This window comes from Lissotriton vulgaris, chromosome 4_1, assembly GCF_964263255.1.
Source record: "Lissotriton vulgaris chromosome 4_1, aLisVul1.2, whole genome shotgun sequence".
NCBI lineage: Eukaryota > Metazoa > Chordata > Amphibia > Caudata > Salamandridae > Lissotriton > Lissotriton vulgaris.
Window position 1 is genome coordinate 1912074046 of NC_141691.1, and position 17296 is coordinate 1912091341.

Below are 17296 nucleotides of genomic sequence, written 5' to 3' on the forward strand. Positions count from 1 at the left end.
CTTAATCCTTACCTTTATATGCAGCCAGTGAAGGGATTTAAGAAGGGGGGACAAATGAGACCAGGGTTTCGGTCTAAGAATTGACCTGGATGCAGAGTTTTGAACCACTCTGCGTCCAGGACCATGTGTTGTCCCAAGTGGAGGTGCAGGATCCGAGGAAGAGGACCTCAGTCTTTTCTGAGTTGAGCTTCGAGCAGCTGTCCTTCATCCAGGACGTTGGCATAGTCCAACCTTGACGTCACTAGGGCTTGGACCTTATTTTTAACATGCGTAGTATACCAAAGCATGTGCCTACCAGAGTTTGAACCTGAGTCCTCATGGAGAGGGCATTGTCCAAAAAGATGGCTAGATTTTTTACCATTGTTTGAACTGTGCATGGCGGTGACAGCTCCTCCGGCCACCATACATTCCAGTTGCTCAGTGCACATTGGCCAAAAAAGACAATCTCTGATGTATCCGGATTGCATTTCAACTGATTCACCTTGAGCCAATTAAATACTTTAGTAAGACATGACCTGATGTTATCACCGTCAAAATCAGTTCCCTTTTCACAGGTGAAAATCAGTTGAGTATCGTCCGTGGAAGATATAATCTTAGCACCAATAGTCTCTGCCATCGATGCCAGGGGGAACATACATAGGTTAAAAAGAGTTGGGCTAAGAATTGATCCCTGTGGTACTCCAACATTCATGCTAGGCATGGGTGAAGAGAAAGGAGGAGTCCATACTTCCTAGCATCTGTCCTGTAGAAAAGAGATCATCCAGGCGAGTACTATCCCACCAAAACACAGGTTCCTCAGTCTGCCAATAAGTCTATCATGTGAGACAGTATCAAATGCCACGGACAGGACCAGCAATTTAAGAACAGCACTACCACCCTGATCCAATGTTTCCTTGATATACTCCGTCACTTCCAACAAGGCTGTCTCTGTGCTATAATTAGCCCTGAAGTCATCTGAGTACACTTCCCAGGTAAAGATTTGTTTGTTTTTAAGAGCATCATTAGGCAGAAAACTCTGCTCTGTTGGAATCCATCTCTCTCTGCCCATAGGGTGGGAGTAAATCACATTCTTAAGTACTGTTCCAAATAATTATAAGACCTCAGAACAAGTCTTTGTGTGATCAGAAGTATGGCTTTGAGTAACTTTATATATAGACACAGATTTCTGAGTAAGGCTTTATGTTCTTTTTCTTTTTTTTTTTTGCTTGAATCCATAAAAAATACAAACATCTAGTTACCCATCAAAACTATTTTTTAAAATGAGCTTTGCAAACCTTTAGGTATTATACTCACTATTACATGTTAGCTCACTAGCTGACTGTACCCTCGGGTATCGTCAAAGATCTCTGAGCCACTTTATGTATCATTAGATACACATCTCAGGGTTATTTTTCACAATGAAACATAATTCTGAGTAGCACTGTGTGTGTGGCCTGAGTGATACAAAGGCAAGAGTTCTATGAGAGGCTCCTATTATCAAAAGTATCACTATGATTGAGTATTACCATAAGCAAGGCTACAACAAATCTGAGTATCGTGAAATTGATTTGTAAGTGGATCCAGATGAAATTAATATCAGAACTCTGTACATAATTATGGGAACTTTGTATGAATATTAGGGCCTGAAGACGAGTTCGGTAATGTTGCTGCGGGACGCCAGGCAAGCGCCCCACTGCAACACTGGCAAACCTATAGTCAGCCCACAAGCTGTATTCTGACTGGAGTTCAGGTCAGGTGGTCCTGCAGTGGCAGTGCCTTTCTAAGACTCACAGGAGAGCCTTAGAAAGGCACTGCTGTGGGAGCGCTGCAGCCGTACTAGCACAGACCAACATGCACAACGTTGTGCATTTCATTCCATGTAGTAACAGGGGGTGCATACAGGCAGGGGGCACACCATGTGCCCCCCTACATGCACTCCCATGCAAAGTGGTAACAGGGAGCCCTGTAGACCCTGCTTAGTTTCCTTACTGCCTCCCTTTTCATGGCAGGCTAACCGCCATGAAAAAGGTTAACAGTGAGGAAACCTGTAATTTGCTTGTCGGTGCCGCTGTGGCACACCAGCATATTACAGCCTCACACCACTGTGCCACTGCTGTGGGATCAGGAATCCCCAGTCGTTGATGCAGTCCTGTGGCAGTTCCACCGCCATACGTGTAATACAGTTTGTGGTCCACCAGTCTGGGAGTCCATGGACCGCCACCACGGGTGACCTCGTAATAAGGCCCTTAGTATTATTTAGGCTTTGGCTGTGGCTACATCCTTTAGATGGAAAGTTTTTGCCTATCACACCAACAGTTTCCTGCAATGTATCTATAGCTTCCACTGGAAGCAAAACTTTTCAGATGCTAATATAACAGATTTGTTATTGGCACAAGAGTAATGCATTGGGACAATGTTGAATAATATATGTGCTACATTAACTGATATTAATAGGACTAGCCTTCGCCCCATATACAGGTTTGGGGCAATAGTTGTTTCCAGTGAATAATTGTTATTCCTAAAATAATATTTCAACCACCTCATCCACCTTTCTCAATCCCTCTCTGTTCTCAAATGCAACACACAAACATTGTCAAGACTCACTATCCTTACAGTCTGGATCCAAGAGTAACAATGGTAATTTCTACAACTCAGCAACCCCACAGGTAACCTCACACTACTACAGTGCCAGTTTGGAGTTGACCGGTAAAGGGAATTGGACAAGGGAAAGTCATGGAAACACTGGACAGTCTCACATTGCCTGACTGCACTGCTGTGCTTAATCTGCATGGCAAAAGCATTGATATCTGCAAACAAAATAGAGATCATTAGTAAGGCTGTAGCATGGGTCTGGGAGTAAAACTCTGGAGAATGTATGTCATATAACTGTTGACACTCTCTGTACTGCCTATTATGAAACTTGGTATTTGGTCTGAGAATAAATAAATAGTAAGTTGGATTTAGTAACTTTGTATCAAACTTTGGGTTACAATATTTTGTTCATTCAAGAGTAATACCTTCAATGTTGGTAAACAGCTTTCTGTGATTCTGTTTACATTCAGTGTGGTAAGTTGAGAACTGTAACATGAAGACATTAATTAGTATGCTGTAACTCAGAAACACACTGGGCAATCATATATTTGCTATTATTGATATTGGTATATGACCCCAAATTGATTCTTTGACAACAGTAATCCACAATAATAAATAGTTAATAGCCACAGAGAACTCCTCTTACAATAGGTGTGATAGAATTTGTAATTCTAAAAATTAAATTAACAAGTGCTTTATAGTTCGTATTCCTAATGTATTCTTGTGAAACAAACAAGTGTGTCTCCGTATTAGTGTTGCACAAGGTATAGCTCTGATTTCAAGATGTCTTTCTCTGAATACACGGATGAACAGATGTCAGGGGTTCCGAACAGAATGTCCAGGCTGTAACATGTATTAACTAGTTAGAAAATAGCAGAACATGAGAAACATATAATCTGTGCATTCAAGATGGCTCCAACATCAACAAGTCTTGTGGGAGTCCTGTGGTTTGGTTGGACAAGTTGTCCTTCTTGACTTTACTCTGGTGTTTCACAGAGCACTACCTTCTGCGGCACAAGGTTTGTGTTCAGATGGTTGCCAGAGAGCTGTGTATTTAAAGCAGTTCTGCAGGCTCCAAAACACATTCAAAGAAGGAAGATAGCTGCGCTGGCAGAGGTGTGCTGGTTTGAGTACTAAGATGAAGTGCATTTGACAATGCATTGACGCCAGCTTCCTGATACATATCACCAAGGTTTGAGGTCAGATCATTCCTATTGGGTCTGGCAGAAGGGTACTCCAATCATGCTGTGTCTAGTGTGGGGATATTAGTGATAGATAGGAGTAATGGGAAACAACCTTAACAACGCTGTCAACACTGCAATACATTTACATTGTTGCTTTTACAACGCAAGTCGTTACCATGACTTGCACAGGAGGTCGCTCTAGACTAAGGAATAGTGTGATTTATATTCCAACACCTTCCATACTGTACACAGGCTGGAGTTAGAATAGTAAATCATGCTATTCCTAAGTTATGCTCCCTACAGCGCAAGTCATAAAAACAGCAATTTATTGTCCCGCGATTTAAATGATCGTGTTGTAACATCATACATCCTGAGTAATATTAGAAATAATCAAAATGGTTGAATTATTCATATTTTTCACCATACTAATAATGCTTTATACCAATGATGAGTCTGATCTGTCTAATAATCGCAGTTCATGTTTTATATACAAGGATTACATCTCCTCTGTAGACATATGGAAATGTATTATTGTCTCTTCTCGTTGTGAAACCTTGTGCATGCAAAATTGACAGACGAAAGGGTTAGATCTGTTTCCAATAAATCCTTGGGAATAAGAGTGGTCATGTTTGAGGTAACTCTGGGCGGAACTTCACGAAGTGCACAAAAAACCCTGCAGCGCTATGCAGAGCTCCGCAAGCGGCGGAGTTTCATTAGATAAACTCTGTCTGTGCCAGGTGCTTGTCCACACTGTGCAATCATCGCGAATGGCATCATGCACAGTGCCAGCGGGCGCTGCTTCTTTTCTGCCACAAGTATATCTTTACTCGAGCAGCAGCTTTCTCAACGCAAGTGGGTGGTTTCTCAACACAGGTGGTCGAGAGCATACGCGATCACTCCCAATGAGAAATCTGACCGCCTGCATTGAGATATCTCGCCGGGAGGTTGATTTTCCATGCTTGCACTTGGCAACTCGATGTTGACCATCGCAAACGAGAAAAAATCTCGCCTGGAGGTGGATTTTCCTTGCTGGCGCTCGCTAACCTGACGTTGACGAACATGAGTGAGGAAAAAAACTCCGATCTGCAACGCGAAGCAGAGTTTTTTGGAACTTCGTGAGCTACACATAATGTGGAGTGTGGAAAACTCCGCAACCTCCACGAGCAGAGCAGAGTTCACAGCCCAGATTTAGTTTGAGGCTGCCAACAGCATCTCTAACTCTGGAGGTTTTAGCTTAGAACCTGTACTATGAGCTAGCTGGTACAAAAGTTACTGATGATATGAAAAGATTCAGTCCCTATATTTTGAAGTTTTGTTAACTCATTCCACAGTTCTACTATATTTGTAGGAACTGTGTAATAGCAACTTCCAGGCTGCCTAATGTATAATTAATTAGCAGGCCGTTCTGCAGCACTCTCCGATTCCTTATTTTGAGAATCGACCTGATTATAGGTGGGTTTACAAAATAATTTAAGTTTCAAAACCGTGGTGCTCCAATTCTGATTGTTGTTTTCTAGCAGTGCAATAATACATCTGACCCTCAAAGAATATGTCACTTTAGTCACAGACCTATGTGTTTGATGAAATTACCCCACTGCCTCTACCTCACGTGGAGCAATTGGAATCATTACCTGAACCAGTGCTTTATTCATTTTTTTTAAAGCTTTTGGAAAAACTAGTCTTAAAGTATTTTACCTACTTAACAAACTCAGTACGCAGACTTTGGTGAGTGAAATTATTTAGGCTGATCTTTTTCAAAGCAAAAACATTCATCTTTAGCCCACAGGTATTATCAGCTGTTATGCTAAATGTTGATTTATTGTGATTAGCCTTTGTTGCTGTTGACAATTTGTGGAAATCATGTTTGACAAATTATCAAAGTAGTGAAGGAAAACAGACCTGATTGTTTCCCAACTCCTTGTGGTTTCAGCACAAAGAGATTTTGATAAATAAAAGTTTTAAAAAACTCTCTGAAACTTTTAAGACATCTCTAACTTGTTCAAGATAACCTTGCTCTCAAAAGAGTTAATGTAACTTTTGTTTATAGGTTGATTTATAAAAAAGAGAACATTTTATTAGAGTCAAGGAGGGAATTTGTATTTTAAAATATTTATATTTCTTTTACATAGGTTGTAATTCTTTAACTCACACTTCTCCATGTTTCTCACTATGAGGTGTACATGTCGTCTTTTGACCACTAGTAGCTACAACTAAAAACAGACTCTTTCACCAAGGGGGTGAATATAGAGAATTCCACCCTGCTCCTAGTTTTTTTGCAGGTTTCAGGAAAAAAGATGAGTTGATCAGTTCCAGATGGGTTTAATCTCACTATCTATTCTATGAGATCCTCCTCCTCCAGGAGAAGGGTTGTGATTTAGGAACGGCAGGGTGAAGGATTGATTTAGATTAAGAACAGTTTAGGGATTCTCAGTGGGCTGGTGGATCCTGTTGAAGAGAGGTGGGGAACCAGAATTTTACATGTCTGAAATATTGATAGAGAAATGATGCGGGTCAGTGTCAGGATTAAGAGTAATCCATCAGGTTACCATAAATCTATTTGATTACTGGGCACCCTTTGAACCGTTTTAATTTAGGGATGCCAGGATGCAGTAGTGGACAAGGCTGGAATAGGACAGCAATTGTTTATGGGATTGTTGCAGAACTCAAAAAGCTACTTACCTTTAAAGCACAGCAGGCAGCAATTACCAATGGTTTTCAGTTTAAAGATTAGTGATTAGTGAACATCTCCTTGCCACCCTCAGCTAAACTACAGAAAAGAAGGCGTAGCAAAATGGAAAGCAGTTCATCTGATGTACCAAATGAAGACTAATGTGCCTGAAATTAAATGATCAAGAAGAAAAAAGATGCCAGACAGAAAGAGTTGTCTTCCTCTTATGCTTACTTCACTGAATGAGAAAGGAAGAACATGAGCCCAAGGGAGAGCACATCCTAAAGGAAGGGACTGATGTTTGGCAAAAGAACAGCACCCTAGGGATCGTTTCCTTTTAGAGCCTAAGTACAGATTACAGCCATGGCCTTAGGGACCACCGATTGCTGCATTTGATCAAAGCGAAATCTAAGTAACATAAGATCTTTGTTTGTGGAGAAGTATTTCAAATGGCAGCCAAGATACCCATGCCCACATATACATACTGTGTGTATGGAGGAAACATTTTTGCATCCTACTTCATAGCACACTGCTAAACAATAACTTCCACAGGGATTCAATTATGCATATGGCTTGAATATCAGGTAACAAAGTGACTATGACCAAACATGTATTTGGAGCAAGTGAAACACACATCATTTCCTTTTCTAAAATTATGTGATATTACAAAAATAGCATGAAAGACAATGAATTGTTACACAGGCACATGGACATTTTGAATACTCCAGCCTACTCCTGCCAAGCTTTACCTGGTGTTTCCCAACCTTCCTGGCCCGCTTACTTCCATCCACACCATTTCTGTTGACAGCACACTTTTTTTCAACTTTATTTTCACTTTTTGTTTCTCTTTGACTGCTTCTGTGTTTTTCTTTTTTCTTTTTTGTTCTTCCTGTTTTTTCAACCTACCTTCTCGCAGCTATGGCAGAGGCAGGCATACACCCAAACCTCTTGAACCCCCTGTAGTTGACGGTGGCGCAATTAGATTAGATTAAAATACTTGTAAAGCGCATGGCTGCCTCAGCAAAGAGGCGTCCCAGTGCTGAAAGCCAAACTAAGCAGAAAATAGAGCAGAGAGAAATATTCTAGGGACGGGACATGAACAGGACGGATGGGGGAGATTAGGCCTGGGAAAAGAGCCATGTCTTCACAAGACGTCTGAAAGCCTGGTGGTCAGGGTTGCTGCGGATGTGGAGGGGGAGGGAGTTCCAGAGAGTGTGGGCCAGGCGTCTAAAGGAGCGACCGCCGTATCTAACTCTGCAAATGTGAGGGATACAAGCAAGATTCTGGTTTGCCGAATGTAGGGCAGGTGAGGGATTGTACCGGATGCAAAGATCACTCAGGATTTCTGGGGCACTGCCTGTCAGTATCTTATGTGTGATGCAGAGCGTCTTGAAACTAATACACTGTTCCAGAGGCAGCCAGTGCAGAGGCAGAGGAGATTAGACGCATGGCTGAATTTAGGGAGGGCAAAAATAGTACGTGCTGCCGCATTCTGGACCCGCTGCAATCTACTAAGCACGGATCTATTGGAGCAGAGCAGGAGCACATTGCAGTAGTCCAGGCGAGCCAGTATCGAGGCTTCGATGATCAGTTGGCGGGTTTGGGCATCAAAGAGGCCCAGGATCGATCGCAGGCACGCAGTAGTCCAAAACATTTCCCGGCTACTGATTTGGCATGTGTTTCAAAGTTGAGATTTTTATCCACTAGGAAGCCTAGGTTTTGGGATCAGGAGGGTCACCTAGCACTGGGGCCACCAGTCATTCGTCCAGAGATGAGACTCTTTGCCAACCAGAAGAATCTCTGATGTGGTGGAGTTTAATTGCAGAAAGTTTGCTGTCATCCATTCTGCAATTGCTGAGATGTCTTCTTTAAATTCTACTTTGTCCTGCTTGGGGTCATTGGACAAGGCAATCACCAGCTGGGTGTCGTCAGCGTATGACACCTGGGATATTCCTTGGGCTTTGGCCATCCATGCCAGAGGGCTCAGGTATATATTGAAGAGCGTGGGGCTCAATGCAGGGCTCTGAGGAACTCTACATCGGAGGGAGTGAACTTGAGAAGAGAAGGGAGGAGAGGTCACTTGAAAGATCTGGTCGGTCAGGAAGGAGAACCACTCTAAAGCTTCACTCCCAATTCCTATCTCTTCGAATCGAAGGAGCAGGATTTCATGAGACACCATGTCAAATGCCGCGCTTAGATCCAGCAGCACCAGTGCTGATGTGCTGCGGCTTCTAGTGCGTATTTGAGTTGGTCTACAACAGCCAATATGGCTGACTCGGTGCTATATCGATCCCATTCTGTGAGCTGTCAAGTATATGATTAGAATCTAGAAACTGTGTTAGGATGGAGTTCACATGTGCTTCCAAAATTTTAGAGAGGAAAGGGAGTAATGAAATCGGGTGGTAATTCTCTGATTTAGGCGTGTCAAGTGAAGGTTTCTTGAGAAGAGGGACCACTTTTGCATGTTTCCATGACTTAGACACCATCGTGGTCGAGAGGGAGAGATTAAGTAGCTCCAGACACTAAGGCAGGAGAACTTGTTGAATTCTCCTGAATGCGTCCGGTTTGAGAGGATCATCTGGGGATTCGGATTTAATATTGACAACTAGTCTCCCTAATTCCTTATGGGAAATGGGGGGAAGAGATGCAAGGAGGACAGTCTCAGAGCCAGTGGGAACATTCTTCCCGCAAGCCCTGGGGGATGTACCATGGTCGAGCTTTTGGTAGATATCTTCAACCTTCTTCAAAAACAAAGGTTGCCAGATCTTTACATTGTTTGGTGGAGGAGATAGTCTTGTCCAGTTCCCCTGGCGTGGAAATCAGATCTTTCCAAAAAGAAAAAATTGTTTTGCTGCGATTGGTGCTAGTATTAATCAAGTTAGAGTAGTGAGCTGCTCTGGATTTGTGCACCAGCTTATGATAGGATTTGATGGCGCTCTATATAATGCTTTGGCCTGGGGGTCATATGACCTCCTCCAAGATCTTTCCAAGACTTTGCAATTTTTCTTAGCGAGGGTAAGATCTTCATTGAACCAAGCATTGGCCCGAGTGCTTTTAGAGTGAGTAGATTTGAAGGGGAAACACATATCTAAGTCCTGAATTATCCACCTTTGGAAGGACGCGTTAGTCTCTTCCATGTTTGTGGCTTTGACCAGACGCTTTGCACTCAAGGCTGTGAAGAAGTCTACTTGGTTCAATTTATGCCAGGGCCGTTTTAAGGAGGGATGTTGATTAGGCTGAGGCTTATGGCCAGTTATCATTAGCGGCGTCAGAATGAGAAAATGATCAGACCAGATCATAGGGAGTGGTGGCAAAACTTCAAGTGGCTCTAGATTAAAAAAAATATGGTCAAGGAGATGTCCCGCTCTGTGCGTCACACTGGGCATCAGTTGAATCGGATCACTGACATAACATCGAGGGACATAATATCGGTTACCTAAAATATCGTTGACAAAATATCGACAGACAGAATATCGACTTTGTATCTACAAACAGGTAAAGACAAAAATATTGAGTACAAAATATTGTTTACTAAAATATAGTTTGTAAAAATATCGACTTTAGTAAAAACAATGTTAAATTAAATTAATATTAAAAATTATTTACTAAAATATACTTAAAAATACTTAAATTAACTTATAATAATTAAATAATTAATTAAAGTTATAAAAAATTGTTTTACAATCATATTTGTTAAAACATATATATATATAGTAACATAATATATTTAAAAAAAAATCCAACATTATTACCGTAGGATAGCGGAGTGTAAAATTACAATTCCCACTCCAAAGAGTGCAACAGTAGATAAGGCGTTGGATAGCGTAGGGGTAAAAATTACTATTCCCACTCCAGAGAGTGCAACAGTAGGGAAAGGGTTGGATAGCGTAGGGGTAAAAATTACTATTCCCACTCCAGAGACTGCAACAGCAGGGAAAGCGTTGGATAGCGTAGGGGTAAAAATTACTATTCCCACTCCAGAGAGTGCAACAGTAGGGAAAGCATTGGATAGCGTAGGAGTAAAAATTACTATTCCCACTCCAGAGAGTGCAACAGTAGGGAAAGCGTTGGATAGCGTAGGGGTTAAAATTACTATTCCCACTCCAGAAAGTGCAACAGTAGGGAAAGCGTTGGATAGCGTAGGGGTAAAAATTACTATTCCCACTCCAGACAGTGCAACAGTAGGTAAAGCGTTGGATAGCGTAGGGGTAAAAATTACTATTCCCACTCCAGAGAGTGCAACAGTAGGGAAAGTGTTGGATAGCGTAGGGGTAAAAATTACTATTCCCACTCCAAAGACTGCTACAGTAGGGAAAGGGTTGGATAGCGTAGGGGTAAAAATTACTATTCCCACTCCAGAGAGTGCAACAGTATGGAAAGCGAAGGATAGCATAGCGGTAAAAATTACTATTCCCACTCCAGAGAGTGCAAAAGTAGGGAAAGCGTTGGATAGCGTAGGGGTAAAAATTACTATTCTCACTCCAAAGAGTGCAACAGTAGGGAAAGGGTTGGATAGCGTAGGGGTAAAAATTACTATTCCCACTCCTGAGAGTGCAACAGTAGGGAAAGCGTTGGATAGTGTAGGGGTAAAAATTACTATTCCCACTCCATAGAGTGCAACAGTAGGGAAAGCGTTGGATAGCGTAGGGTTAAAATTACTATTCCCTCTCCAAAGAGTGCAACATTAGGGAAAGCGTTGGATAGCGTAGGGGTAAAAATTACTATTCCCACTACAAAGAGTGCAACAAATACCAATAAATAAATTTACATATTTAATTAATTATAAATAAATTAGTTCCCACCCTACTCCCCTTTAAACCCACAACCCGCCACAAAAATAAAATTAATTAAATTAACATAATTATCAATTAATCAATTAAATAAAATTAATTGGCAATTAATATGTAATTAATTCCAAAATAAAAATTAATTAACAATTATTTATAAACAAATACCAATAAATACATTTACATATTTAATTATTTATAATTACATTACTTCCCACCCTATTCCCCTATAAACCCACAACCCGCTACAAAAATTACATTAATTAATTAACATAATTATCAATTAATCAATTAAAGAAAATTAATTGGCAATTAAAATGTAATTAATTACAAAATAAAAATTAATTACCAATTATTTATAAGCAAATACCAATAAATGAATTTAGATATTTAATTAATTATAATTAAATTACTTCCCACCCTATTCCCCTATAAACCCACAACCCGCTACAGAATTAAATTACGCAAAATTTAAATAAAATTAAATTCATTAATTTAAATACATTATAACATAAATAAACACTTTTAACACATAAAATACACTATAAAAATTTTGATATCATTAAATTTTCTATATTTTTAATAACCTATATTATGCGCTTCGATATTTTGACTATCTATATTTTAAATTTCGAAATTACATTACTTACCTTCAAAATGATTTTTTTGATGTCTATATTCTGTCCATTCGATATTCTGTCCAGCCCCAATTTTGAACTCGATAATATGTCCATTCGATGTTTTTTGTAGTCGATATTTTGTCTGTTTACCAGTTGAATCAGCTGACAGGCTGCCAAATCCCCCAGAAAGCTGATAATCTCCGAGGATTCTTGTAGCTCTAGAGGGAGGTTCAGATCGCCTATAATGTTAAAGTTGGCCGTCTGGAGAGCCAGTGTTACGACAGTATTTATTAGGGCTTCTCGAAAGACTTTGGATGGGCCAGGAGGTCGATAGATAAGTAGACCGGAGAATGTGAAGTCACCACTCAGTGAAATTTTGAATAGTGCACTCTCACAATCAGGAAAATCATAGGGGGACAAACTGCAAGAATGTACAGATTTGTAAATAATCGCAATACGCCCCCTCTTGCTATGTATAGCGTAGCCTGTAGGAAGAAGAAGTGCTGGAATGGCCACAGAGGATTCACAAAGCCACGTTTCTGTTACAAACAGAATCTCAGGTGAGTGTTCCTGTAGGAGATCGAACACCTCAGCATGATGTTTAGGCAAGGAGCGACAATTAATGCTCAATAGAGTGTGTGTCAACAACCCAGGACCAGAGATTGTAACATGCTTCAGGGGAAGCAGTCTGAATTCAAAGTGTTCACAGAGAGAGGGGCAATTCCCTGGATCCCAGCTATGATACCCACAGGGGCCTTTCTTTTATAAGGCCCATAGTTCTTCGCCGGTATAACTACCTCCTTGGGTTTTGTGAGGGGCAGAGTCCCTGGCTCCTAGCGACATTCCGACGTGGACGAGCACAGACGGGCTTGCCTTTGGCACACCTTCGGCGCACCAGCGGTGCGCCTGCTGCGAGCGTCCTCGCAGCGGCATTCATTTAATGCCACAGGAGCTCAACCAGCTCCACCCGGGCTGCATGATGATTGGCTGAGAGCCGACCAATCAGAGCATGAGAATGCCGAAGGCAGGAAGTAGCAAACACACTGAGGCAGAGTGCGGATAGCATGCAAGTAACCGATAGTAGCTTCATTTTTTTTTAAACGGTGCAGTTTGATAGCAATTGTGGGTGCAACTATTAAAACAATAAAAAACAGTTCCAACAATCGGTCCCCCAAGCAGCAATCACCGCTTAGACTAGCAGCATGTCCCCGCAGCGGCGTTCTTTTAATGCCACGGGAGCTCAACCAGCTCCACCCGGGCTGCGCATTGATTGGCTGAGAGCCAACCAATCAGAGCGCAAGACTGCTGAAGGCAGGAAGTAGCAAACACACTGAGGCAGAGTGAGGATAGCTTGCAAGTAAGCGAAAGTAGCTTTAGTTTTTTTTTAAACGGTGCAGTTTGGTAGCAACTATTAAAACAATTAAAAAAAACTGTTCCAACAATGAGTACCCCAACAAATTCCCCAAGCAACAATCACCGCTTAGACTAGCGAGGGGATAAAATTCTATCACATTTTAAGCGACGGGGAGATATGCCTTTTGCCACATTCATGCTGGCTGCAGTTAGTAGGTCTGGCAAGGGCTACAGCCTGGCAGAGTACAAGCTGAGATGGAGAAGAGTGCGTAAATGTATTGGCTGGATACTGGGGTGTGACACACCCAGTTGCAAGTGGCACACTGCTGGGCTAACATAATTGCCCAGGAGTGATATTTAATATTTTTTAATTTTATGTTTATTACTTTTCAGGAGGCAATAAGTACATCACAGGTAAGTTTTATATGTGCATCTCTATACCTAACTCCGATAATTAGATAGATAGATAGATAGATAGATAGATAGATAGATAGATAGATAGATAGATAGATAGATAGATAGATAGATAGATAGATAGATAGATAGATAGATAGATACATACTAGATAGATAGATATTCCCAGAAAATATCACAGGTTAAAGTAGTGTTATAGTTGGGAATTGCAATAAAATGTTCATATATATATATTCACTGAAAAAAACATAGGTTTCACACCAGTTATAGTTACATGGAAATTTTACGGACATAAAACCATTCAAATTCCCACGTTATAGTTAGTTGGACTCACTATAACTTGCGCGCCTGCAATGCACTACTGATGATGTCACATATTACATCACTCATGACACCCTATTATAGCCCCCACATCAAACCTAGGGTGTCAGGGGGGTCTACCCTGCCCCCTTATGGTCATTTCCTCCTTTTTTTTGGCCACCTTTTGTGTCTCGATCCTACCGAGACACAAGATGGCGGCCACTCCAGACTGTTTCGAATGTTTACAGACACCCGTGAGCCAATCAGCTTTCCGCGCGCAAGTCGCGTGTCACGTCGGGGGGCGCCTATAGATATATATATTTTTTTTAAACTAAATTACTCAAAATACACTGGAGCACATATCTTGAGACATAGAAAAGGCACATCGGGCTACCAGTCCCTACAAATTTGCCAAGTTTGGTGGAAAACCATTCAGCCGTTCGGGCTAAAAGTGAGTTTGACCGCCCTATGGAAATTAACATGGGAAAAACACGTTTTGGGACCCCGCTTTTATCTTGGCCCCCGCTTGACGAATCCCCCCGAAACTTTCAAGGAAGAACCGGACCTCCGCGAGGCAAATTTTAGGAAATTTTCAGGCAGATTCGTCAACCAGCGCCAAAGTTATTTCAAATAGAATTTTGAGATTTTGCATTGAAAAAAATCATAACTATAACTACCTACTGGCGACCGCCAGTAGGTAATATATATATGTGTGATCAAGACTTCGTTAAGCCGAAACGTGTCATGGCAGATTGGTGTTGGGCTTAAGCATGGGCGCAAAATCCGTTACGCTCGCGGATTTTGTGGATTTTCGGTAAATTCGCAATCCGCGAACGCTCGCGAATTTACCGAAAATCCTCAAATTCGCACGCAGCGGATTTTTTTTTCTTGGTGATACAATTTTGCGGCGCGCGGCGTTTACTTACCGTCATTCAGCGTTTGCAGAGTTGTTTTTCTTGATATTTTGCGAGTGCTGCGCCATTTTGGATCTTGCTGCGGGATCCCGCGGGAATTTGGCGAGCGCGATTACGTAATCGCGGTTTGCCAACTTGCCCAGCGAGAGTTTGTCAACGCGAGTACACCGTGATCACGTATCGCGGGACTTCGCAATTGCGAGCTTGTAGATGCGGCGAGCAGCAACAATCTCGTACTCGCGAAAATACAAAATTTGCAATTCTGCACAAGAAATCCACCAGCAAGCAGCATAAACCTTCTGGAAATGATGATTTTTATCTGAATAACTCCTCAGGTTGACATTTGCCTGCACTTTTTTTGTGAGGAGTCCATTTTGGGGAGGGGGGGTGGGAGGAAGGAAGTGCCCCATAGTCTTCAACTTCCTGTTCCTGTCCAGCAGGCTCCTCCCAGTGCTTTGTCCATCTCCTGGTCACTTTTTATTTGGATCTGGAGCTGGAAGGATTACTTTTTGTGGATGCTGCTGGATATTTGGATTCTAGGCCTTTTTGACTTTCTTTGGATCACTTTTGGATTAGAAATTTCACAAGTAAGTTTGTTTGGGGCATTACAGTTGCTGCAACTACAATTTTGGAATTTTCGATTTTTGGGCTGTTTTGGGGCCTTTTGCCCAGGGGTACTCAGTGGTGGGTGCACTGAGTCTTTCTGTGGGGTGTTTTGAATTTAAACATCATGGAGGGGCTGGATGGCTTGGGATTGTGCTGATTTTTCTGTGATTTTCGTTTTTTTTGGCCTGTTGTTGTGGCCTTTTCACCAGGGGTAGTGAGTGTTGCATGGGCCTAGTCTTTCTGTGGGGTGTCTTGAATTTAAACATCATGGAGGGCCTGGATGGTTTGTGATTGTGCTGATTTTTCTGTGGTTTTCGTTTTTTTGGCCTGTTGTTGTGGCCTTTTCACCAGGGGTAGTGAGTGTTGCATGGGCCTAGTCTTTCTGTGGGGTGTCTTGAATTTAAACATCATGGAGGGCCTGGATGGTTTGATATTGTGCTGATTTTTCTGTGGTTTTCGTTTTTTTGGCCTGTTGTTGTGGCCTTTTCACCAGGGGTAGTGAGTGTTGCATGGGCCTAGTCTTTCTGTGGGGTGTCTTGAATTTAAACATCATGGAGGGCCTGGATGGCTTGGGTTTGTGCTGATTTTTCTGTGTTTTTCGATTTTTTGGGGTGTTCATGGGGACAGGCCATGTGGGTGGGGGCCATTTTGAGTGCTGGTACAGGCAGGCCATGTGCTGGGAGGCAAGTGGCCATTTTGAATGCAGTCAGTGTTGTTAGGCCTGCAACCATTTTGCCTACTTTTCAACCTTTATGCCCAGGGGTAGTGAGTGTTGCATGGGCCTAGTCTTTCTGTGGGGTGTCTTGAATTTAAACATCATGGAGGGCCTGGATGGTTTGTGATTGTGCTGATTTTTCTGTGGTTTTCGTTTTTTTGGCCTGCTGTTGTGGCCTTTTCACTAGGGGTAGTGAGTGTAGCATGGGCCTAGTCTTTCTGTGGGGTGTCTTGAATTTAAACATCATGGAGGGCCTGGATGGTTTGGGACTGTGCTGATTTTTCTGTGTTTTTTGATTTTTTGGGGTGTTCATGGGGACAGGCCATGTGGGTGGGGGCCATTTTGAGTGCTGGTACAGGCAGGCCATGTGCTGGGAGGCATGTCGGCCATTTTGAATGCAGTCAGTGTTGTTAGGCCTACAACCATTTCGCCTACTTTTCAACCTTTATGCCCAAGGGTAGTGAGTGTTGCATGTGCCTAGTCTTTCTGTGGGGTGTCTTGAATTTAAACATCATGGAGGGCATGGGATTGTGCTGATTTTTCTGTGTTTTTTCGATTTTTTTGGGGTGTATAACTGAACTGATGTTCCTCTGTCTTCCATTGCTTTTAGGTGCACAAGACTCAAGAGAACCACCAGGGCCAGGAAGAAGTCCTGCAGCGGTGTGTGTGTGCAGCATAACGTCACGCGACGTCACGTCTGGCCACAGAGAACTCTGCAACTCGTGCAACTGCGGCCTACTGTTCTGACCTGCTCTGAAGAAGATGGCCCCAAAAAGAGTTCCCCGTAGCTCCTCTAGCAAGAAAGTTGCCAGTAAGGAGCAGAAGAAGCAAGTTACCAAGGAGGCTGGTGTGCCGCCCGCCATGTTTTTGGGGAGTAAAAAAAAAAGTACGCCTGCAGCAGCAGCGGGATCTGCTGGGGACCAAGCTGGGAGCAGCACCCCCGCTCCATTGGGCTCAGTGCCGCCACCACCACCACCACCACGCCAACTTAAGTCCAAGCCCTTGAGTGCTGCAGAGGCAGTCAGTGTACTTCTTCAATCACCATCGACCAGTGATGTTGGCTCATCGCAAGAAAGTAGCAGCAATGTCCCTGAATCAACACAGGTTGTTGTAACTCATCTGATAAGTGTTGAACAACCACAGCCGCAACAACAACCAAATGTG